We start from the raw sequence: 25,729 nt of genomic DNA, 5'->3' as shown, positions 1-25,729 counted from the left end.
ATTTTTTTAAATTTGGCAAATAGTATTTTATTGCATGGACAGAAGCACATATTATTTTTTTCTTTTACTATTTAATGAATATTTTGGTTTTATTCCTTTGGGGCTATTATAAATACTACTGCTTTGATCATTTACATTTGATTCTTTGTGTAGTCATAGGCTTTCATTTCTTTTGAGTACATAACAGAGAGTAAAATTTCTTTTCTTTTTTTTTTTTTTTTGTGAGATGGAGTCTCGCTGTGTCGCCCAGGCTGGAGTGCAGTGGCCGGATCTCAGTTCACTGCAAGCTCCGCCTCCCCGGTTCACGCCATTCTCCTGCCTCAGCCTCTCAAGTAGCTGGGACTACAGGTGCCTGCCACCTCGCCTGGCTAGTTTTTTGTGTTTTTTAGTAGAGACGGGGTTTCACCGTGTTAGCCAGGATGGTCTCGACTTCCTGACCTCGTGATCCGCCCGTCTCGGCCTCCCAAAGTGCTGGGATTACAGGCTTGAGCCACCGCTCCTGGACAGAGAGTAAAATTTCTGAGTCATATGGTGATACTCTTTATAACATTTTGAATAATTGCCAATTTTTTTTTAAAGTGGTTGTTTTTTACATTGCTACATACAGTCTTTGAAGCTTTCATATTTTTGATACCTTTGGCAATTTTTTTTTAAACATTACATTTACTAAGATTCAGGCAATAAGACACAGCATACCAGGCTGGCCACTCAACTTGTTATTGCAAATCTCAGCTTCAATATGAAGCCTTTTTTTTTTCTTAAATCAAAACCCTGCTTTTTACATGCTAAATATCTTGGCAAGTAGGCCATTAAACACAGTAATGAACTTAAGACAGCAAGAGTGAGGAGTTAACAAAAGCTAAACATTGCAGGCTAAACAAAATTCATACAAAAAATAAACTATCACTGGTTACATAAAATTTTCCTGACTGGTTAAAACTTAGTGTTAAACATGCATTTTAGAATATTTAGCTCTCAAGTTCAAAAAGAACCAGCGTCTATTTAAAATAATTCCTCTCCCAAGCCAAAGTGTAATCAAAATTAATTCAAATGACATAACACCTTCTAATGCTAAAAAATATTCATTATTACTGAAGTGTAGGTAAATCTCAGAGCTTTTGGGGCTTTCTCATGCTGCAAATGGCTGTTTCTCTGGTTCATTCAAAGCAGCATATGACAGCATCCAAGGATAACACTAAGCTCAGTAAAGGGCAAGACTGCTGGTAGCCAGCTCTGACCTCCCCGTGAAGCATTGCTACTGTGTCCATAATATAGGATGTGTGAGGATCAAAGGCACACTATTCTGCTAGCTAAAGAGATAGCAAGCCACCCCCCAACCCTAAAAGTTCCTTCCCCTGGTAAATAAAAGTATATGAGGGGAAAAAATTAAAATACACTTATTTACAGAGTAAGGGTTTTTAAATATTAATGTAATCCCTCCTTCAAAAATTTTAACTAGAGTCATCTGGTCATTTCTGATTACATCTTAAAGATACATCTAGATTCAATTTCTGTTGGTTTATCCTTAGACACTTCTAGTCAAAAGTATTGATTTTATTCCCAAATATCTTAACCACTAGTATAACCACAGTGTATTATCTCACAGAGTTATCAAGCACTGGAAGAAAAAAAAATAGATGTTCAAGCAGCAGCCAACATTTATGGCCCTTTCACACAGTGACATCTGAGTGGCTACTGAATAGTCCAGGAATAATTCTAAAGACAAGAAAATTCATACATTTTAGTAAGTATGTTGTAGTTTTCACAATTGAAATTTCCTCAGGCATTGCACTTTCTTTATAAGGGAATCCTGATTTTTCTTAACGTTATGGTGAGTCAAGACTTGAACTAGCACACTTCTTTTTCTTCTTCTTACTGTGTTTCTTATGCTTCTTTTTCTTTTTCATGTTTTCTGTTGCTTTTTCTCGTTCTTCACTGTTTTTCTTCTTTTTTGCTCACACCTCCTCAATATACTCTGATTCTGACAAGAACTCAGATGATAAAGGTTTATCTTCAGAATACATCTTTCTCTTTTTGTTGAGTCCTTTAATATCCTTTTCTTTCTCAGTTCCATCTTTTGACTTCTTTTTCTTTTTAAAACTATCCTTACTGTCTGGTTCGGTTTCTGACATGGAGCTTTCAGAATATTTACGTGAACGGTTCTTCTTTTTCTTTCTCCATTTTCCTTGTTTCTTATCCTCATCTTCAGAATCAGAACTGCTGGAAGAATCAGAGCTTGATGAAGAAGAAGATGAATACCTACCAGACTTCTTCTTTTCATTTTTCTTTCTCTGTCTTGTTTTGAATGAGCTCTTACTTCCACTTAATAATTTCTCCCTGTGTTTTTCCAGTTCTTCCTTCCAGTTCTCATTCATTTTTTTCTTCAAATTCAGCCAAAGCCTTGGAGCCTTTCTTTTTCTTTTCTAGTCGCTCTTTTACTTCTTCCCAGGTAGGCCTTGGTCAATTCAGATAACACTGTATTGTTGGCCCTGAAGACTGGACTGGACCCTTTGATCTTGCCATTGCTATTGGGTTCATATAGGCCACCCGATTGTCCTGCTTCCCCATGGTGCTGTATTGAGTGCACAGTCGCAAGCCTGGCAATCTTTTTTATTGTCTCTTTGTTACAGCTATTTTAGTAAGTATCTCATTGAGCATTTGATTTGCATTTCTCTACATTAATATGTTGCATATTTAAAATTTATTGACAATTTTTGCTTTTTATTTGTAGAAATTTTAAATTCAAGTTCTTTGCATATTTTTAAAGTGTCAATTTTCTATTTATTATTGACCTATAAGACTTTATAGATTTGAGCAACATGGCTGAATAGACACACCAAGGTGGAACAGCTACCACCAAGGGAACAGGATGATTGGCACATGCTTAACAGAGGGCAGGTACTGAGAGGGGATGGAGGAAAGGCACAAAAGCTGAACTGAAGGTTCGGAATCTGGGAACCCTGCACAGGGCTAAAGCACAGTGGAACTCATTTCTGGCCCCCAGTGACTGTGAGAAAACAGGTGAGTTTAACTGGCAAGAAGCTACCTGCTTTCCCCACTGGCCTCTGGAATCCCAGTGGCAGAGACCCCTGACCACCATGAAAAATGAGTTGAAAGGAAGAGCTGCTTAGAGAAGTGATAGGGGCAGCACACCAGCCAGTGCAGAGCCCAGAGGGTTTGGTGTGGGAGCATCTGTAGTGAAGCATGTCCAGGGATGTCCATACCCATATGCTTAACTTGCTCCCATAAGAGACGTTAGCCCTAGGGGAAATTTTGGACATAAATTCTGCAGGGTGGTCTGGCCCATCAGATGGGGCTGTTTTGACCTGAGCACCCCTTGGTCTGCTGGCCTTTCCTGTGGCTCCAATTTGGTCATGCCTGCTTGCAGTGCAGCCTTGGGTGCCCTAGTGGCCTATGTCATAGCTCCTGACCTGGCAGATCCTGCCTCACCAGTAGACAAGTCCAGTGGGGTGGCCCCATCCAGGCATCAGCCTGCCTGCTGCCTCTCCTCACTGTAGTTTCCCCCCAAGGACCATGGCCACCCCACACATCACTGTGCTGGTGTGTGTGTGTGTGTGCGCGCGCGCACGCATGGAAGGATCTTGTCTTCCTTGCCTGTCAGTGCACATGTGCACATGCATTCTGCCTTGGCACTGCTGTTGGTAGGAGTGTACTCCAGGCCCCCATCCCTGCTATACCACCTTTGCAGTCAGAGCCTTGGTGTACACAGAGCCCACTAGCCCCACGACAACCAGCACCCTGCCCTTTTGCCAACACTGCCATTTGAGTACAACTAAGCACAAAGAACAGCAGACCCTCCTCAGCCCTGAGCAGCATACTCTCCTCAGCTCTAAGCAGCAGATTCTCTTCAGCCCTGAGCAGCCACGTTCACCTGCATGAATACACATAAAGCCACTTGACTGAGTAAACTTTATACCACAATTCAACAATTAAGGTCAGCAAATAGAATAAAAGAAGAAATCCAAAAGTCAACAACTTCAAAGATTAAAGAAATATCACCCCATAAAGGTAAAAAAGAACAAACACAAAAATTCTGACAACTCAAAAGCCAGAGTTCCTTTCTTCCTCCAAATGGCCACACTACATCTCCAGCAAGGTTCTAAACCAGTCCAAGATGGCTAAAATGACAGAAGTAGAATTCAGAATATGGGTAGAAATAAAGATAATTAAAATGCAGAAGTACCTTGAGACTCAATTCAAAAAAGTTAAGAATCTTTTCTTAACTTTTAAATAAATAATAATACAGGACCGGGCAGAAAAAATAGCCAGTATTAAGAGCATAACTAACCTGAAAACTGATAAAACACAGTAAATTTTTTAATAATAAATTCACAAGTATTAATAGCAGAATAGACAAAGCTAAGAAATAATCTCAGAGTTTGAAGAGTGGCTATTTGAAATAAGACATTCAGACAAAAATAAAGAAAAAAGAAAAATGAAAACCCTCAAACCTCTGAGAAATATAAGATTATGTAAAGAGACCAAATGAATGACCCACTGGTGTCCATGAAAGAGAAGCGGAGAAGGGAAGCAATTTGAAAAACATGTTTTAGGATATCATTCATGAGAACTTCCCCAAGAGAGGCCAGCATTCAAATTCAGGACATGCAGAGAATTCTAGTAAGATATTCCACAAGAAAATAATCACCAAGACACATAATTATCAGATTCTTCAAGCCTGAAATAAAAGAAAAAATGTTAAAGGCAGCTAGAGAGGAAGGTCAGGTCAACCACAAAGGAAAGATCACCAATGTAAAAGTAGACCACTTAGCAGAAATCCTACAAGCCAGAAGAGACCAATACCAATATTTAACATCCTTGAAGAAAATAAATTCCAATCAAGAATTTCACAGTTGCCCAAGCTAAGCTTCATAAGTAAAGGAGAAATAAAATCCTTTTTAAACAGGCAAATTCTGAGGAAATTCATTACTATAAGACATGCCTTACAAAAGCTTCCAAAGAAAGCACTAAATATAGAAATAAAAAACCATTATTAACCACCAAAAAGCGCACTGAAGCACACAGACCAGTGACACACAAGCAAGTCTGCATAATAACAAGCTACCATTATAATGACAGGATCAAATGCACACATATCCATACTGATTATGAATGTAAATGGGCTGAAATTTCCAATTAAAAGGCACAGAGTGGTAAACTGGATAAAGAACAAAGACCCAATGATATGCTGTCATCAAGACTCATTTCACATGCAATAACTTTCATAGGCTCAAAATTAAGGGATAAAAAAAATCTACCAACCAAATGGAAAACAGAAAAAAAGAACAGGTTGCAACCCTAATGTTAGAACAAACAGACTTTAAACCAACAAATATTTAAAAAGACAAAAAAGGCATTACAAAATGGTTAAGGTTTAAATTCAACAAGAATATATATATATTCATATATATATTAAAATATATACACACCCAACACAGGAGCACCCAAATTCATAAAGCAAGTTCTTAGAGGTCTTCAAAAAGACTTAGAGTCCCACACAATAATAGTGACAGACTTCAACAAACCATTTACAATATTAGATTATTAAGGCAGAAAATTAATTAAGATATTCAGGATCTGAATGCACCACTGGATTAAATGGATGTAATAGACACCTACAGAACTCTTCACCAAAGCAATATATACATTCTCATTGCCACAGGGCACATACTCTAAAATCAACCACATATTCCGACATAAAACAATCCTCAGTAAATATAAAAGAATTCAGATTATGACAACCACTCTCCCAGACCACAGTACAATAAAATTGGAGGTAAAGGTTGAGAAAACCAAGACTCAATACCACAAGATTACATAAAAATTAAATAACTAACTCCTGAATAACTTTTGGGTAAATAATGAAATTACGGCATCAACCAAAAGTTACTTGAAACTTTTGAGAACAAACACAAAACATACCAGGATCCCTGAGACACAACTAAGTCAGCGCTGAGAGAAAAATTGATGGTGCTGAACAACCACCACAAAAAGTTATAAATATCTCAATTTAGCCACTCAACATCACAACTGAAAGATCTAGAGAATGAAAAACTAGCCAACTCCAAATCTAGCAGAAGAAAGAAATAAGCAAAATCAGAACTAAACTGAAAGAGATTAGAACACACAAAAAATCTAAAAGATTAATGAATCCAAGAGTAGGTTTTTTAAAAAGCTGGACTACTAGCTAGACTAATAAAGAAGAAAAAAGAGAAGATTCAAATAAAAACAATCAGAAACAACAAAAGGGATATTACCACTGACTTCTCAGAAATTCAAATAAGCATCAGAGAATATTATGAACAGTTTTATGCAAAAAAAATTGAACACCTAGAGGAAATAAATAAATTCCTGTACATATACACCTTTCCAAGACTGAACCAGGAAGAAATTGAATCCCTGAACAGACCAATAACAAGCTCCAAAATTGAATCAGTAATAAATAGGCTACCAATTTTAAAAAGCCCAGGAACAGATGAATTCACAGCCAAACTCTACCAGATATACAAAGAAGAATTTGGTACCATTCCTACTGAAACTGCACAAAATTTGAGAATGAAAGTCTCCTTCCTTACTCATCCTATGAGGCCAACATCATTCTGATATCAAAACCTGGAAGATACACAACAAAAAGGAAAATGTCTTATCTTTGATGAACATCGATGCAGAAATTCTCAATAAAATACTGGCAAACCAAATACAGCAGCACATCAAAAAGCCTATCATGTAGGGTTTTTCCCTGGGGTGCAAGGTTGGTTCAACATATGCAAATCAATAAATGTGATTCATAATACAAAGAGAACTAAAGACAAAAACCTCATGATTATCGCAATAGATGCAGAAAAGGCTTCTCTTAAAATTTAAAATTACTTTATGTTAAAACTCTCCATATACTAGGCATTGAGGAAACATGCCTTGAAATAATAAAAGTAGTCTATGACAAACACACAGCCAACATCATACTGAATGGACAAAACTGGAAGCATTTCCCTTGGAAACTGGCACAAGACAAAGATGTCCTCTCTCACCACTCCTATTCAACATAGTATTGAAAGTCCTGGCCAGAACAATCACAAAAGAGGAAAAAAAAGGCACATCCAAATAAGAAGAGAGGAAATAAAACCACCCATTTGCAGATTGTTTTAGTCAGTATTCTGTGTTTATGGAATGGAAGAATCAATATAAAAATGTTCATGCTACACAAAGCAAGCTATGGAATCAATCCAATTTCTGTGAAAATAGTATTGACATTCCTCACACAAATAGAAAGAGCAGGTCTAAAAAACAGTCCTAAATTTATATAAAGTCGTAAAAGACCTAGAATGGCCAAAGCTATCGTGAGCAAAAGAATAAAACTGGAGGAATCTCATTACCTAACATAAAATTATACTACAGATCTATAGTAACCAAAACAGCATAGTACCGGCATAAAAACAGAAACACAGACAAATGGAACAGAGTACAGAACCCAGAAACAAATCCATACATCTACAGTGAACTCATTTTTTACATAGGCACCAAGACAATACATTAAGAAATAAAATCTCTTCAATAAACGGTGCTGGTAAATCTGCATATATGCAGAAGAATAAAACTAGACCCCTATCTTTTGCCACATGCAAAAATCAAATCAAAATGGATGAAATGTTTAAATGGAATACCACAAACTATAAAACTTATGAAAGAAAACATTGGGGAAACTCTAAAAAATCTTGGATTAACAAATATTTCTTGACTGATACCTCACAAGCACAGGCAACCAAAGTAAAATGGAAAATTGGGATCACACTGAGTTAAAAGAAACTTTTGCACAGCACAGGAAACAATCAACAGAGTGAAAAAACAACGCACAGAATGAAAGAAAATATTTTCCAACTACCTATCTGAAAATGGATTTGTAACCAACATAAAGAAAGAGCTCATATAACTCTATAGAAAAGAAAATCTAAAAATCTTATTTTAAAAATAGGCAAAATATGTAAATAGACATTACTCAAAAAAATACTAATGACAAATAGGTATATACCCAAAAGAGAGAAAAATCTGTGTATCAAAGTGATAGCTGTGCTCCTGTGTTTATTGCAGCACTATTCACAATAGCCAAGGTTTGGAAGTAACATAAGTGTTTATCTTAGAAGAATAAACAAAAAAGTGGTTCATATACACAATGTGGTACTATTCAGACATAAAAAAAGAATGAGATCCTGTCATTTGCAACAAAGTGGATTAAAATGAAGGTCATTGTATTAAGTGAAATAAGCCAGGCATAGAAAGACAAACTTCACATGTTCTCACTTATTTGTTAAAGCTAAAAATTAAAAAAATAAAATTAATGGAGATAGAGAGTAGAATGATGATTACCAGAGGCTGAGAAAAGTAGTAGAAGATTGGAGGTGGGGAGGTGGAAATGGTTAATGGGTACAAAAGTATAGTTACGAAGAATGAATCAGTTCTATTTAGAAAGAATGAATCAGTTCTAGTATTTGATAGCACAACAAGGTGACTCTAGTCAATAATAATTTAACTGTGCATTTTAAAATAACAGAAATACACTGGGCGCTGTGGCTCACGCCTCTAATCCCAGCACTTTAGAAGGCCGAGGCGGGCTGATCACGAGGTCAGGAGATCGAGACCATCCTGGCTAACGCAGTGAAACCCCATCTCTACTAAAATAATAGAAAAAGAAATTAGCTGGCCGTGGTGGTGGACACCTGTAGTGCCAGCTACTAGGGAGGTAGAGGCAGGAGAATGGTGTGAACCCAGGAGGCAGAGCTTGCAGTGAGCCAAGATCGTGCCACTGCACTCCAGCATGGATGACAGAGTGAGACTCCATCCCAAACAAACAGCCAACCAACAAACAAACAAGCAAAAAAACAGAAATAGTATAATTGGGTTATTTGAAATCCAAAAGTAAATGCTTGAGGTGATGGATACCCCATTAACACTGACGTAATTATTATACATTGTATGCCTGTATGGAAATATTCCACGTACTTCATAAAGGTATGCACCTATTATGCACCCACAAAACTAAAATTTAAAAATTAGGATATATTTTAAGACAACAAATACTATTACTAGGGATAATGACAGATTATAATTACAACGGTAAATTCATGAGAAAAATAAATTATTAACATATATGAATGTAACAAAAGGGCACAGAAATACATAAAGCAAAACTGACAGAAATAGAGGTAGAAATAGTTGCAACAATAATAGTTGCAGGCTTCACCTCCCTACCTACACTATTCAGTAGAAGAACTAGCCAGAAGAGAAACAAGGAAATAGAAGACATGAATAACCTTATAAGCCAAATAAAACTAGATATATGCAGAACTCTTCACCCCAAATCAGAATATATATTCTTCCCAAATGCACATAGAACATTCTCTAGAATAGACAATATACTGCATCATAAAGCAAACATCAATAAAATTGAAAGATTGAAATAATACAATGAATGTTTTGTAATCAAAAAAGAGAAAATTAGAGACTAATAAAGCAAGAAATTTGGAAATGCGAACATGTGAACATTAAATGACACACTCCTAAATAATTAATGAATAAAAAAATTAACAAATAGGGTCAGAAAATATTTTGAGATAAATAGAAATTTAGACAAAACATAAAATTTATGAGACTTAGTAAAAGCTGAGAACTGAGGGAAACAGAAGAATTACTTTATAAAAAGCAAAGAAATCTTAAATTAATAGCTTCATAGTTATTGAAGTATTTAAATGAAAATGAACTACCCAGTTCACAAGAGGCAAAGACTTTCAGTGGGGTCAAAAGATAGTCATGCTGACAATTGCTAGGAGGAAATACTTGGAGACAAGAGACTGAGAATTAGGATTGTGATAGTACTCCTTGAAATCTAGAAAAAAATGGGGATGTTCTGGGCTGGATAGATACTCAGGAAAAACTCTAAAAACCCTAAGTTCCCACCTCTGTCTTTTAAACTCTGCAGAAGCAGAAAGTATAGGAAAAAGCAGAGTTAGAAATTTATGGCTGATTGGCAAAGGCACACCCCAACACACACATACAGATTCCAGATGAAGGGATCAGAAGATTTATATTTTGAGAGGGCTAAAATACCTAGAGTCTTGCTGTCCAATTAAGGTTTAGTGAAACTATATTGCAGATTTGCATTGCTCACTTCTTAAAGTAATCTAGTAAAGTTTGATTTTGCCATTTGAATCCTCTGATAAAAGAAGGCAGCCTCTACCTTGAGGTACTTTTTGGGATGTTGGAGTTATGGCCACCATGATATCACTATTGGTTTCACTAATTCGTAAGTCAACGATGAGCTTGTTACAGAATTTCTGTGAAACTGAATTCTGACCCCTATGGGAGCTCTTTAGCTTGATCTTTCTGTTTTGAGATGGGTTGATTTGAACTCTGTGAAAGACCTCAGAAAGTCACTTGGTAAATAGAAATAACATATTCTAGAAGGAAATTAGACTAAAATAGAAACAGCACTGAAGTAAAAATTAAAATTCATATTTGGTAGAAATTTTATGCCACCCACCACTATCTCAAGCAAGCCTTCTGCCTCTATGGGACTCCCCAATTCACTGAATATTTCCTAAATATCTGTTCCTGGTTCACTAATGAGCCAGGGAAGATAGCACCTCACAGTGTTCACTGGGCTGCTGTGGGTGGTTGATCTCATTGCCAGTCAATGAAGAACCTGAATCAGGGGTGGTTACTTCACTTAATTGTCAGAACTGAGAGTTCTGTGTCGTTGCCACATTCTATGTGTTTAGGCTTCCACGTTGAAAACAATAAGCTGTCTCATTAAGAACATCTTTGGGGCTGCAAACTGAAATTTATCTTAGCTGTTGATCTAATTGTCAGGTCATTCAGTTAGAAGTTCACAATTAGGGTTACATCTCTGAAGACATAAACCACAATCAAGCTTAAATCCATGTCTACTGCAGAGGTTCATCACTGCATGCCAAGTTGGTGGTTCTTTGTGAAAGGTGATCTATGTGTCTCGTGGTTGGGGAAGTCCTAGACCATTTCTGGCACAATGACTTCCTTAGACTTTTGACCCATGACTTGAAGTATTGGTCATTACTGTTGACACCTTCAGCATAAAGATCAGCTGCCTCCAGCCACATTATGTGTTTCTTGAAGCTAATCCATGTCATCTTTTAGGTTCTTGAGATCACTTAAATTCTTTTTTTTGGGGGGGGGGAGTTTTTATCACCAAATCTGTTAAAAGGAGCCAGCAGTCTGATTTTAACTTATTTTCCTGATCTGGGTCCACACCTTTTTGTTAGGTAATGCGTTAATTAAATGGTTTATTAGTCACCTTCTTTTGTCCCAAAGCAGATTATCTCCTGTTGACTGCCTCTAAGGTATAGATAACATTGTTATTGAGTAAAAGGAGCTTACTTCTTGAAGTGCTAGAAATTAATACTATGACACCAGGTTTTTAAGAGAAAACAATTTTGTCTCTCTGTGTTGGCTTTATGGTAATAATATGATTAGAAAAGACTTATGGGGTGAATTCTGAGGTTAGTAGGTGATTGGTGGAAGGAAAGGGAAAGTCTGGAAAGTTCTCAGGCAACAGGACTGATCTCTTCTTGCCTCCTCATGGATCTCATGTGCAAACTGACGTGGAGTTGCAATAATACATGTAGTGAAAATTTAGGATGTGACTTCAGTAAGGTCATTACTGCAGAAACACCATTTGACCATATTGATTCCACCAATTTAAGCCAGTTTATTCATCTCATGAGTGGAAGGAGTTTCAGTGTTTTGGCAAGTTGAGGTTTTTTTGTTTTTTTTTCTTGTCTGTTGTCCTGCAAACTCAAGACTTTCTGTTAGATACTGGCTTTCTTTTAACTCTGTAGAACAGTTGCAAAATGATTGGGGCTGTAGGAATCTATTTTCCAAATTTGAGGTTCCACACTGACATCCTGGGCAAGATGTGTTTTCTCCTAACTGCAACCCCCAGTCAGCCTGGTTTGTATGCTTTCTGAGTAGCAGCCCAGTCAAAAAAGGGGGCTATGGAGCTCCAACTTAGTTCTGATTTTGTTGTATATAAACATTTTTGTCTCTATTACAACTGGCTCTACTACATAAAATGTCTAGAATAAAATAGGAGGGGATTAGATAAAAATAAAATTATAAGTATTGGAATGGATCACATTAATTCTGAGGATATAGAGGGGGAGCAACAACCTGAAACCTGGGGAGAGAAGACTTAGACCTCAGGAGCTATGGGAAATGAATAGGCATGAATAACCTCTTTTCTTTCTGAATTACCCCTGGCACACTCCAGAAAAGGGTCTGGCAATAATTTTGGGACAGGATGAGGGTAGAATTAGTTAGACCACATGGAAGGGAAAAGACTGGGTTTATTTTTTTCATTCAGTCCCCCTATCACCCTTAAGAATAGTTTGGGCTGGGTACAGTGGCTCATACCAGCAATCCCAGCACTTTGGGAGGCCAAGGCTGGTGGATCATGAGGTCTGGAGACCAAGACCATCTGGCCAACATGGAGAAACCCCATCTCTACTAAAAATACAAAAATTAGCTAGGCGAGGTGGCATGTGCCTGTAGTCCCAGCTACTTGGGAGGCTGAGGCAGGAGAATCGCTTGAACCTGGGGGGCGAAGGTTGCAGTGAGCTGAGATCATGCTGCTGCACTCCATCGGGGATGACAGAGCAAGACTTCATCTCAAAAAAAAAAAAAAAAAAAAAAAAGGATCCTTTGGAATTATCCCATTTCTCTACAATGTAGTAATGAAATTCTAGTAAGGAGCATGCATTCTCAGTGCCCAGGTGTCCGAGGCGACAGTTGAGTTGCTTCAGGAAACAAACAAACAAACAAAAAAACCAAAAAACAAAAACCAAAAACAAACAAAAAAAAACTATTGCTTTTTTTTTTTCTAAAAAATTCAATACCCTATGTTAGTATAAGCTGGATCTACAAAGCATTGAATTCATCTTTTATTTTCTCTATGGGCAGTGGCTTCTCCTGTTTTTCTACCATTTAGAGATAAATCTGTATTTGTCAGTATTTACATAAATCAGAGACATAAATCACGTAAGAACCCTAGACACGGCCTCCAGGATAATGTGGCTCTTGCCCATTTCTCTTCTCAATTATGTTGTCAGAGAGAAATACCTGAGATGAAATCTCTCAGGAATAGTTAGAACATTACACTTCTAGAGAAACTGGTGAGACAGAGCAGGACTCACAGTGAGAATTAAAGCTTCTTCTCAATCTTCCAGTGTATCTGTTTGTGGTAGATGAATTCGGAAAAGATTCCAGAACCAGGAAATTGCTATTTAAGAGAATAGAATCTCTGCAGATCGGAGTACTAGGTCACATGTTTATTAGTCACCTTGTTTGGTCAAATTCTCAGTGCTTAGCCTCTGATAGGGCTTAAGAGTACTGCATGCCTGTGAAAACCTCTAATTCTATTTGAAAGATGAAGCTCTGGCTCTGGGAGAAGTCTCTTATCTGACAGAACATCATGCTTCCGTGGGTGTCAGATTCTGTGCCCTTCCTCAGCAGACATCACGGACTCAATAATTATTTAAGAATCATGCATAAATAGGCCTTCTTTATTATGAATTTCTTAAATAATAAAACAGAGAAAACATATTTATCCACGTTCAAATTGAGTAACAGTGTGAGAAACTTCACAGGAAATGTCATAGAAGGAAACTCTTGGGCTCTGTCCGTCCCCAGAAAATTTGGGCACAACCTGTTATAATTAGTCTTATCAGAACTTGATTTTTTTTTTCTATATATATTTACCTTTAATTGGACCTTAATTTTGTAATGGGCTTTATTTTTTATTTTTATTTTTTTTACTGAAGTTTTCTTTTTTTATTATACTTTAAGTTCTAGGGTACATGTGCACAACGTGCACGTTTGTTACATATGTATACATGTGCCATATTAGTGTGCTGCACCCATTAACTCGTCATTTACATTAGTTATATCTGCTAATGCTATCCCTCTCCCCACTCCCGACCCCAAGACAGGCCCTGGTGTGTGATGTTCTCCTTCCTGTGCCCACGTGTTCTCATTGTTCAATTCCCACCTTTGAGTGAGAACATGCGGTGTTTGGTTTTCTTGTCCTTGCAATAGTTTGCTGAGAATGATGGTTTCCAGCTTCGTCCATGTCCCTACAAAGGACACGAACTCATCCTTTTTTATGGCTGCATAGTATTCCATGGTGCACATGTGCCACATTTTCTTAATCCAGTTTATCATTGATGGACATTTGGGTTGGTTCCAAGTCTTTGCTATTGTGAATAGTGCCGCAATAAACATACCTGTGCATGTGTCTTTATAGTGCATGATTTATAATCCTTTGTGTATATACCCAGGAATGGGATGGCTGGGTCAAATGGTATTTCTAGTTCTAGATCCTTGAGGAACTGCCACGCTGTCTTCCACAATGGTTGAAATGGTTTACAGTCCCACCAACAATGTTAAAATATTCCTATATCTGCACATACTCTCCAGCACCTGTTGTTTCCTGACTTTTTAATGATCGCCATTCTAACTGGTGTGAGATGGTATCTCCTTGTGGTTTTGATTTGTATTTCTCTGATGACCAGTGATGATGAGAATTTTCTCATATGTCTCTTGGCTGCATAAATATCTTCTTTTGAGAAGTATATGTTCATATCTTTTGCCCACTTTTTGATGAGATTTTTTTTTTCTTGTAAATTTGTTTGAGTTCTCTGTAGATACTGGATATTAGCCCTTTGTCAGATGAGTAGATTGCAAAAATTTTCTCCTATTCTGTAGGTTGTCTGTTCACTCTGATGGTAGTTTCTTCTGCTGTGCAGAAGCTCTTTAGTTTAGTTAGATCCCATTTGTCAAATTTGGCTTTTGTTGCCATTGCCTTTGATGTTTTAGACATGAAGACCTTGTCCATGCCTATGTCCTGAATGGTATTACCTAGGTTTTCTTCTAGGGGTTTTATGATATTAGGTCTAACATTTAAGTCTCTAATCCATCTTGAATTAATTTTTGTATAAGGAGTAACAAAAGAAAACAGTTTCAGTTTTCTGCATATGGCTAGCCAGTTTTCACAGCACCATTTATTAAATAGGGAATCCTTTCCCAGTTTCTTGTTTTTGTGACGTGTGTCAAAGATCAGAGGGCTGTAAATGTGTGGTATTATTTCTGAGGGCTCTGTTCTGTTCCATTGATCTATATCTCTGTTTTGATACAAGTACCATGCTGTTTTGGTTACTGTAGCCTTGTAGTATACTTTGAAGTCAGGTAGTGTGATGCCGCCAGCTTTGTTCTTTTGGTTTAGGATTGTCTTGGCAATACGGGCCTTTTTTTGGTTCCATATGAAGTTTAAAGTAGTTTTTTCCAATTCTGTGAAGAAAGTCATTGGTTGCTTGATGGGGATGGCTTTGAATCTGTAAATTACCTTGGGCAGTGTGGCCATTTTCATGATATAGATTCTTCCTATCCATGAGCATAGAATGTTTTTCCATTTGTTTGTGTCCTCTTATTTCATTGAGCAGTGGTTTGTAGTTCTCCTTAAAGAGGTCCTTCACATCCCTTGTAAGTTGGATTCCTAGGTATTCTATTCTCTTTCAAGCAATAGTGAATGGGAGTTCACTCATGATTTGGCTCTCTCTTTGTCTGTTACTGGTGTATAAGAAAGCTTGTGATTTTTGCACATTTATTTTGTATCCTGAGACTTTGCTGAAGTTGCTTGTCAGCTTTAGGAGATTTTGGGCTGAGACGATGGGGTTTTGTAAATATACAATCATGTCATCTGCAAACAGGGGCAATTTCACTCCCTCTTTTGCTAATCGAATACCCTTTATTTCTTTCTCCTGTCTGTTTGCCCTGGTCAGAACTTCCAACCCATTGTTAAATAGGAGTGGTGAGAGAGGGCATACAGGTCTTGTGCCAGTTTTCAAAGGGAATACTTCCAGTTTTTGCCCATTCAGTTTGATATTGGCTGTGGGTTTGTCATAAATAACTCTCATTATTTTGAGAACATCCCATCAATACCTAATGTATTGAGAGTTTCTAGCATGAAGGGCTGCTGAATTCTGTTGAAGGCCTTTTCTACATGTATTGAGATAATCATGTGGTTTTTGTCTTTCATTATGTTTATATGCTGGATTACAATTATTGATTTGTGTATGATGAACCAGCCTTGCATCCCAGGGATGAAGCCCACTTGACCATGGTAGACAAGCTTTTTGATGTGCTGTTGGATTCGGTTTGCTAGTATTTTATTGAGGATTTCTGTGTCCATGGTCATCAGGGATATTGGCCTAAAATTCTCTTTTGTGTGTGTGTGTCTCTGCCAGGCTTTGGTATCAGGATGATGTTGACCTCATAAAATGAGTTAGGGAGGATTCCCTCTTTTTTTATTGATTGGAATAGTTTCAAAAGGAATGGTACCAGCTCCTCTTTGTACCTCTGGTAGGATTCAACTGAGAATCCGTCTGGTCCTGGACTTTTTTTGGTTGGTAGGCTATTAATTATTGCCTCAATTTCAGAGCCTGCTGTTGGTCTATTCAGGGATTCAACTTCTTCCTGATTTAGTCTTGGGAGAGGGTATGTGTCCAGGAATTTATCCATTTCTTCTAGCTTTTCTAGTTTATTTGCATAGAGGTGTTTATAGTATTCTCTGATGGTAGTTTGTGTTTCTGTGGGATCAGTGGTGATAGCCCCTTTATCACTTATGATTGCTTTCATTTGATTCTTCTCTCTTTTCTTCTTTATTAGTCTTGCTAGCAGTCTATAAATTTTGTTGATCTTTTCAAAAAACAAGCCGTTGTATTCATTGATTTTTTTTTGAAGGTTTTTTTGTGTCTCTATCTCCTTCGGTTTTGCTCTGATCTTAGTTATTTCTTGCCTTCTGCTAGCTTTTAAATGTGTTTGCTCTTGCTTCTCTAGTTCTTTTAATTGTGATGTTAGGTGTCAATTTTAGATCTTTCCTGTGTTCTCTTGTGGGCATTTAGTGCTAAAAATTTCCATCTACACACTGCTTTGAATGTGTCCCAGAGATTCTGGTATGCAGTGTCTTTGTTCTCATTGATTTCAAAGAACATCTTTATTTCTGCCTTCATTTCGTTATGTACCCAGTAGTCATTCAGGAGCAGGTTGTTCAGTTTCCATGTAGTGGAGAGGTTTTGATTGAGTTTCTTAATCCTGAGTTCTAGTTTGCACTGTGGTCTGAGAGACAGTTTGTTATAATTTCTGTTCTTTTACATTTGCTGAGGAGTGCTTTACTTCCAACTATGTGGTCAATTTTGGAATAAGTGTGATGTGGTGCAGAGAAGAATGTATATTCTGTTGATTTGGGGTGGAGAGTTCTGTAGATGTCTATTAGGTCTACTTGTTGAAGAGCTGAGTTCAATTCCTGGGTACCCTTGTTAACTTTCTGCCTCGTTGATCTGTGTAATGTTGATAGTACGGTGTTAAAGTCTCCCACGTATTGTGTGGGTGTCTAAGTCTCTTTGTATGTCTCTAAGGGTTTGCTTTATGAATCTGAGTGCTCCTGTATTGGGTACATATACAGTTAGGATGCTTAGCTCTTCTTGTTGAATTGATCCCTTTACCATTACGTAATGGTCTTCTTTGTCTCTTTTGATTTTTGTTGGTTTAAAGTCTGTTATATCAGAGACTAGGATTGCAACCCCTGCCTTTTTTTGTTTTCCGTTTGCTTGGTAGATCTTCCTCCATCCCTTTATTTTGAGTCTATGTGTGTCTCTGCATGTGAGATGGGTCTCCTGAATACAGCAAACTGATGGGTCTTGATGCTTTATCCAATTTGCCAGTCTGTGTCTTTTAATTGGAACATTTAGCCCATTGACATTTAAGGTTAATATTGTTATGTGTGAATTTGATCCTGTCATTATGGTGTTAGTTGGTTATTTTGCTCATTAGCTGATGCAGTTTCTTCCTAGTATTGATGGTCTTTACAATTTGGCATGTTTTTACAGTGGCTGGTACCGGTTGTTCCTTTCCATGTTTAGTGCTTCCTTCAGGATCTCTTGTAGGGCAGGCCTGGTGGTGACAACATCTCAGCATTTGCCTGTCTGTAAAGGATTTTATTTCTCCTTCACTGATGAAACTTAGCTTGGCTGGATATGAAATTCTGGGTTTAAAATTCTTTTCTTTAAGAATGTGGAACATTGGCCCCCACTCTCTTCTGGCTTGGAGAGTTTCAGCTGAGAGATCCACTGTTAGTCTGATGGGCTCTCTTTGTGGGTAACCTGACGTTTCCCTCTAGCTGCCCTTAACATTTTTTCCTTCATTTCAACTTTGGTGAATCTGACAATTATGTGTCTTGGAGTTGCTCTTCTCAAGGGGGAATCTTTATGGTGTTCTCTGCATTTCCTAAATTTGAATGTTGGCCTGCCTTGCAGGTTTGGGGAAGTTCTCCTGGATAATATCCTGCAGAGTGTTTTCTAACTTGTTTCCTGTCTCCCTGTCACATTCAATTACAGCAATCAGGCATAGATTTGGTGTTTTCACATAGTCCCATTTTTTCTTGGAGGCTTTGTTCATTTCTTTTTCCTCTTTTTTCTCTAAACTTCCCTTCTCACTTCATTTCATTCATTTGGTCTTCAATCACTGATATCCTTTCTTCCAGTTCATCGAATTGGCTACTGAAGCTTGTGCATTCATGACGTAGGTCTCATGCCACGGTTTTCAGCTCCATCAGGTCATTTAAGGACTTCTCTACACTGATTATTCTAGTTAGCCATTCGTCTATCTTTTTACTATGTTTTTAGCTTATTTGCAATGGGTTTGAACGTCCTCCTTTAGTTTGGAAAACTTTGATCATCTGAAGCCTTCTTCTCTCAACTCGTCAAAGTCATTCTCCATCCAACTTTGTTCCATTGGTGGCGAGGATCTGTGTTCCTTTGGAGGGGGAGAGGTGATCTGATTTTTAGAATTTTCAGCTTTTCTGCTGTTTTTTTCCGCATCCTTGTGGTTTTATCTACCTTTGGTCTTTGATGATTGTGATGTAAGATGTGGTTTTACATGTGGTGTGGATATCCTTTCTGCTTGTTAGTTTTCCTTCTAACAGTCAGGACCCTGAGCTGCAGGTCTGTTGGCATTTGCTGAATGTCCACTCCAGAACCTGTTTGCCTGGGTATCAGTAGTGGACGCTGCAGAACAGCCAAAATTGCTGAACAGCAGATGTTGCTGCCTGATCACTCCTCTGGAACTTCATCTCAGAGGGGTACCTGGCCCTGTGAGGTGTCAGTCTTCCCCTACTGGGGGGTGCCTCCCAGTTAGGCTACTCGGGCATCAAGGACCCACTTGAGGAGGCAGTCTGTCCGTTCTCAGATCTCAAACTCCATGCTGGGAGAACTGCTACTCTCTTCAAAGCTGTCAGACAGGGACATTTAAATCTGCAAAGGTTTCTGCTGCCTTTTGTTCAGCTATGCCCTGCTCCCAGAGGTGGGGTCTAGAGAGGCAGGCAGGCCTCATTGAGCTGTGGTGGGCTCCACCCAGTTCGAGAGCTGCCAGAGCTTCCGAGCTGCTTTGTTTGCCTACTCAAACCTCAGCAATGGTGGGCGCCCCTCCCTCAGCGTCGCTGTCACCTTGCAGTTTGATCTCAGATTGCTATGCTAGCAATGAGCCAGGCTCTGAGGGCATGGGACCCTCTGAGCCAGGCGTTGGATATAATCTCATGGTGTGCCATTTGCTAAGACCGTTGGAAAAGCGCAGTATTAGGGTGGGAGTGATCCAATTTTCCAGGTGCCATCTGTCACAGCTTCCCTTGGCTAGGAAAGGGAATTCCCTGACCCGTTGCACTTCCTGGGTGAGGCGATGCCTCACCCTGCTTTGGCTTCTGCTCGGTGGGCTGCACCCACTGTCCTGCACCCACTGTCTGACAAGCCCCAGTGAGATGAACCCGGTACTTCAGTTGGAAATGCAGAAGTCACCCGTCTTCTGTGTTGCTCAGGCTGGGAGCTATAGACTGGAGCTTTTCCTATTCGGCCATCTTGGAACTGCTCTTATGTGTTTTAAAGGATAAACTTTTTTTTTTTTTTTTTTTTGAGATGGAATTCGCTCTGTCATCTAGGCTGGAGTGCACAAATGTGATCTTGGCTCACCACAAGCTCTGCCTCCTGGGTTCACACCATTCTCCTGCCTCAGCCTCCTGAGTAGCTGGGACTACAAGCACCTGCCACCATGCCCAGCAAATTTTTTGTAGTTTTAGTAGAGACTGGGTTTCACCATGTTAACCAGCATGATCTAGATCTCCCGACCTCATGATCCACCTGCCTTTGCCTCCCAAAGTGCTGGGATTACAGGCATGAGCCACTGCACCTGGCCAAGGACAAACCATTTTCTAACCTTTGTGATAAAAACCTAAAATTCCCACAACCCAAATATTAATAATACTGTCCACTCCAATTGTTATTGCTTATTAATTTTCTGCTGTGGTCTGAATACTTGTGTTCCTCACCTTCCATATTCATATGTAAAAATTTAATCCACATATGTATTCAGTGTGATACTATTAGTTATGGGACCTTTGAGAAAGTTAAGTCAGGAGGCCTGCATGCTAATGAACAAAATGAGTGCCTCTGTGAAGGAAGTTGAAAGGAATATTATTGCCCCTTCTGCCATGTGGGAACATAGCTAGACGGTGCCACCTGTAGGAAACAGAACCCTCACCAGATACTGAATTTGTGATGCCTTGATTTTTAACTTTCTAGTCGATAGAACTGTGAGCAATATGTCTCTGTTTTTACATTATCCAGTCTAAGGTATTTTGTCATAACATCCTGAGAAGACTAAGATGCTTTCTTCCGCACTTGGTAGTGTTTTTATTTGTTTATGTCTACAATTGTATATTTCAGGTACTTTTTATGGTATTTATTATGTGCTATACACAGTTTTGTTAGATTCATTCCTAAGTAGTTTATTTTATTTTATCCTCTTAAAAAGTAAACTAAGGCACAAAGAAGTTTGAGTTTATTTAAGAAGCAATTCATAATTTAGAAAACACAAGACAGAAAGAGGTTTATTGTTTGGATGGCAAAGTGTCAGAGGAAAGTGTTTATTGGGTATATGCAAAAGCAGAAAAAAGAGTTGATTGGTTGCTGTTACAACATTTCCTGTTTATTACCTTGTTGGAAAATTCCCAGTTGTATAAGTTGGTTGACAACTTCTGATTCATTGAGATTAAGTTCTGCTCTTCTTTAATATAGGCCTCTGTAAGAAATAACTCAAGTTTTGCTTATGTTAGCAAATAACTTTGTTACATAAGGTTGAGGTCACTTATGAGGTCTAACTGGTTTTGTCTACTCAAGATTTTTCAAGTCTCATCTCCATTTTAATTTACTTTACCAATTCTTCTGTAATTTCATCTACTATGTCAAGCGTATGTTGTAAATTATTGTTTTTGTACATATGTAAGTGCTCATTATGTATGCTTCAAATACATGTCCTTGTTTTAAACTAGTTTGTAGTATATGTCCATTCCTCAAAAAGACATTGATGTTCAAATTTCCAGATACTGAGAACATCTTACAATTCATGACAAACAGAATAAAAGGTTTCAGGTAAGGTCAATATTACTAACCTCCTAGTGAAATATAGAGAGATTATAAAATATCACAATGGGTTCAATATAATCTCAAGGGTTCAAAAATGTGGAAGATACATAAAGAATAAAATACATCCAAGTGTTTGGATGTAAGTTTTCAAATGGATTTTTATAAAAATTGTTTACTTGAGTGATCCTTCCACATTAACATACACTTGTATTCATTAACTGAACAAATAACATTAATTCTAAATGATTGTCACTATTTTGGGACTGAATATAAAGTGAGAGAATGCAGGGCAATGAGAATGTGGTTTCTAAAACAGGGGTCCCAGGTGCATGAGAAATATAGACAGTCTGCCCCCTATGGAGGCATAATTTTAAATATGCTGGTCTTGCACTTTTTTGTAGAAAGTAATATAAAGGCTGAATTATCAAAAATTAATGTGATAGATTTTATCAATAACAAATAGGCAAAATAAAAATAAAAAGAACTATTTTGACAACTTTAGAATCTCACTGATAATGTGAGATTTATTATTCTTTTCCCCCTCCCCCTCCGAGATGGAGTCTTGCTCTGTCACCCAGGCTGTAGTGCAGTGGTGAGATCTCGGCTCGCTGCCACCTCCACCTCCTGAGGTCAAGCAATTCTCCTGCCACAGCCTAGTACCTGGGATTACCAACGCCCACCACCACACCCAGCTAATTTTTGTATTTTTTCTTTTAGTAGAAACGAGGTTTCATCATATTGCCCGGGCTGGTTTTCAACTCCTGACCTCATGATCTACCCACCTTGGCCTCCCAAAGAGCTGGAATTACAGGCATGAACCATGGTGCCTGGCTGAGATCTATTATTATTTTTCAGATATACAAAATATGTTTCTCCATGTTATTAATTTAAATATACTTTTTACATATGCTATTATTAAAAATGTTGTTTTCTCTTCAGCTGGCATTGTAATCTTAGCCAACAGCTTTTTTCTGTTCTTTCCCATTTCCACACTCTGTGTCAAAGGCCTAAGCCTCATGACCTGATCGTCTGTACCTTGGCCTTCATCCATATAGTGATACTCCTTGTTGTAATGAAGTTTTTGTCTCCAGGCATTTTTGAATCAATGAATTTGCAGAATTACTTCAAATATAAGGCTTTTAAGAAACATCATCAGGGAAATGGGGACCATCTCCCTCTGCCCAATCTGCTTCCTGAGTGTGCTCCAGGCTGCCCCATCACCCCAGCACCTTAGTGTTGCTGAGACTTAAACACAAACTCAGAAATCATATGACACATTTTTTTATTTTTTCGTCCTTCTGTTTGTCAGTATAAGCTAAACTATAGCTTATTACAACATGACACAGAACAATCTACTAAATGCCAATACTGTTCACTGCCCTCATGAAAAACATCATCAAGGGACTTGTTTAGTCTCCGATGTTGTCTTGGGCCCTCTGTTTGGTTGAAGTCATGATGCTTTCGAGTGTACACATGGTGATTTTCTTTTTTGGGTGCCAGAAGTGATTCCTGTACCTTCACAGCACAAACTACCCACCAAGAGCGTCTTCAGAGGAAAGAACCACATAGATCATCTTGTTGCTGGTGTTTCTTTGTGGTCATGAACTGAGTGGACTTAATCATCTCATACTTTTCAACTCTTTTGTGAAGAAATGAGCTGCTTCTTAAGAGTGTTTGGAAGTTTGTGCTCAATGTCTATGTCACTGTTTGTTCTTTGGTAGACCATATTTCTGATGGAAATGGGCATGATGGATAGGTCACGCCCAAGAAAAAGCATCATAAAATGGAAATGGTACATACAAGACCAGGCTAAGCCAAAACCAAAGAGAGTATCACTTTTACGTGAGGATGTTTAAAATTTGCCAGCTCAGGAAATTACCAAGCAAGTTCTGCAGATAGGGAAGGAAACCTCCCCCACTAAATGGGGCAAATTCTTCAAAGATCTAAGCTCAGAGGATCAGACACATGCTTGGTTTACAGATGGATCTGCCAAATATATTGGTGGGACCCGATGCTGAAAGGCTGTGGCTTATAATCTTGTTAAAAAACATAAGCACGCTGATAAAGGGAGGGATGGGAACACCCAGCTGGCAGAACTAGTAAACATCCTCCCAGCTATTCAAGAGGACGCCAGAGGAGTTTATCCCTTGTATACCAACTTTGGTCAGTAGCAAATTGTCTTACTACCTGGATGCCCCAATGGCAATGAAACAAATGGTTAATTGGGAATAAAGAGGTTTGGGGTAAATAATACTGGGAAGATATCTGAATCCTGGTGCACACTGTCATTATCACTGTTTTCTGGGTTGATGCTCATGCATCTTTGCTTTCTTGTGACAGACTATTTAATCAGCAGGCAGATCAACAGGCCAAAATTTCCACCATAACTGCAAACTTAAATGAGGATGAATGGATTACAACACGTTCAAGGTTGCAATGAAAGGCAATATTGCAAGGAATAACCAATCTAGTAATGGTCAGCACATGTGTCTTTGTGTCAGAGGCCAAGAATAAATTTATCAACTGGGTAGCCACTGCTGTAAAAGAAGCCAACAGCAGTTAATATTGGTTATGTGTCGAGTTGCCAGAGGCCACCGGGAATGGGCTACCTTAGAAAATTGTCCCTGCCAACATTTTTGAATGGCTATGTCGCCACCAATGGGGCCATAACAAAAACACTTGCAATCCAACCTGGACTTCCTTTGACCAAACCAAGCAATCTATCTTTGCCCAAGTCAGACGAAAGGTGAACTCCGCCCTCGCCTTGCATCAAAAGCCTTGGTATTCTGCCCAATATGCCTACAATGGTACATACTGGGAACTGCTGTGCTGGTGGCCAGATTCCATATAGCCCCACTTTTTTCTGAAGGCTTGAAGTGGCCTCTTTAACGTTATTCTGGGATTTCTCCTGCCAGGCAATTGTCAACACATACTCCAAATCAACAACATTGTCTGCAATAAAACACAACCTCTTTCCTATTTTAATAGCAGCTTAATACACTATAATTATAGTAAAACCATTGCTGTCCCCTGGAGGGGCCCTCTGGGTATGTGGATCCTATGGGTGGCAATACCTGCTCTCATATTGGATGGGGAGATGCACTTGAGGGTGGCCTTTAATTCCGTTCACCATCAGGGAAAATACTCTCCTCCCCAGTAATCTACATGCTTTCAAACATCGCTGCTTACAAATCCGCTGGACTCCCTGGTGGTGGTACCCTACAGTCCTGCTTCAGCAACAAATTAAAATGTTAAGCTTGCATGTGGAAAGAGCTCTTAATAATAGTAGCACCAAACTTACATTGTTGTCAGATGAATTTGTTCAGCTGCATACTGTTGTGTTGCTAAATTCAATGGTGTTAGATATGCTAATCGCAGCCCAAGTAGGGGTTTACACCTTATTGCATACTGAATGTTATGTGTATATCCCTGACAATTCTCACAATATTACTCTCCTTGCAAAGCCATGGTGGGTGTGGTTTTATTAACTGAGCTTTTAATTCTCCTGTGCTAACCCTGTATATGTAATCTATACCAACTGTGCCTTCCCCGAGTATCTGTAAGGGTATTTTTCTACAACTGTGTATCAAATTGAGGCTGAATGTGGAGGAAAAATTGAATATTAAATTTGAACTCAATTGAACATGGAAACAAACAATGGTCACCAAGTCCCAGAACAGGTTGTTTGAACCCGTTGAGAGAATTATACGGCATTGCTTGGGAGAAATCTTTATTTCAATCTATTACAATCACAAAAACAAGTTGAACTTTTTGTGTTCCTTGGGCCCTGTCACAAAGCTCCCTCATGACTGGGCCTCATGCCAAACAACTCGTTACAAAAAGAGCTATGGTTCTAGACTGTATCAAAGCTTCATGAGACCTCTCCTTGTCTGTGCACGGACAGGTGACTGACTCTGGAGCCCAGACTGTTGCTTACCAGTCTGACGATGATTTCTCCATAGTCTGGTGAGTGTAAATATATATATTTTTTCTCTTCTCCCCTTCCCATTGCAATTTGTTTATTATAACATTTGCTTATTATATGATTTGCTTATTATATCTGTATTGCCATATACTTGGGTTAAAGGCTGATTACCCTTGAAGGTATTGTGTGTATCCCTTTTCTTCTCTCCTCGCATGTTTCCTGCACAGAACAATAC

General features: G+C 38.5%; 1 pseudogene across 1 annotated transcript; it reads right to left on the bottom strand.

Moving 5' to 3' along the window:
• Window positions 1-428: 428 nt before the first annotated feature.
• Window positions 429-2,696, bottom strand: LOC116272745 (annotated as a pseudogene). Its single transcript, XR_004181330.1, has one exon. The product of XR_004181330.1 is annotated as a protein FAM133B pseudogene (transcript).
• Between the last annotated feature and the right edge of the window lie 23,033 nt (window positions 2,697-25,729).

Source organism: Papio anubis, unplaced genomic scaffold (genome assembly GCF_008728515.1).
Source record: "Papio anubis isolate 15944 unplaced genomic scaffold, Panubis1.0 scaffold181, whole genome shotgun sequence".
Taxonomy (NCBI): domain Eukaryota; kingdom Metazoa; phylum Chordata; class Mammalia; order Primates; family Cercopithecidae; genus Papio; species Papio anubis.
Note: the sequence above shows the minus strand (reverse complement) of the source record. Positions and strands in the feature narration are given on the sequence as shown.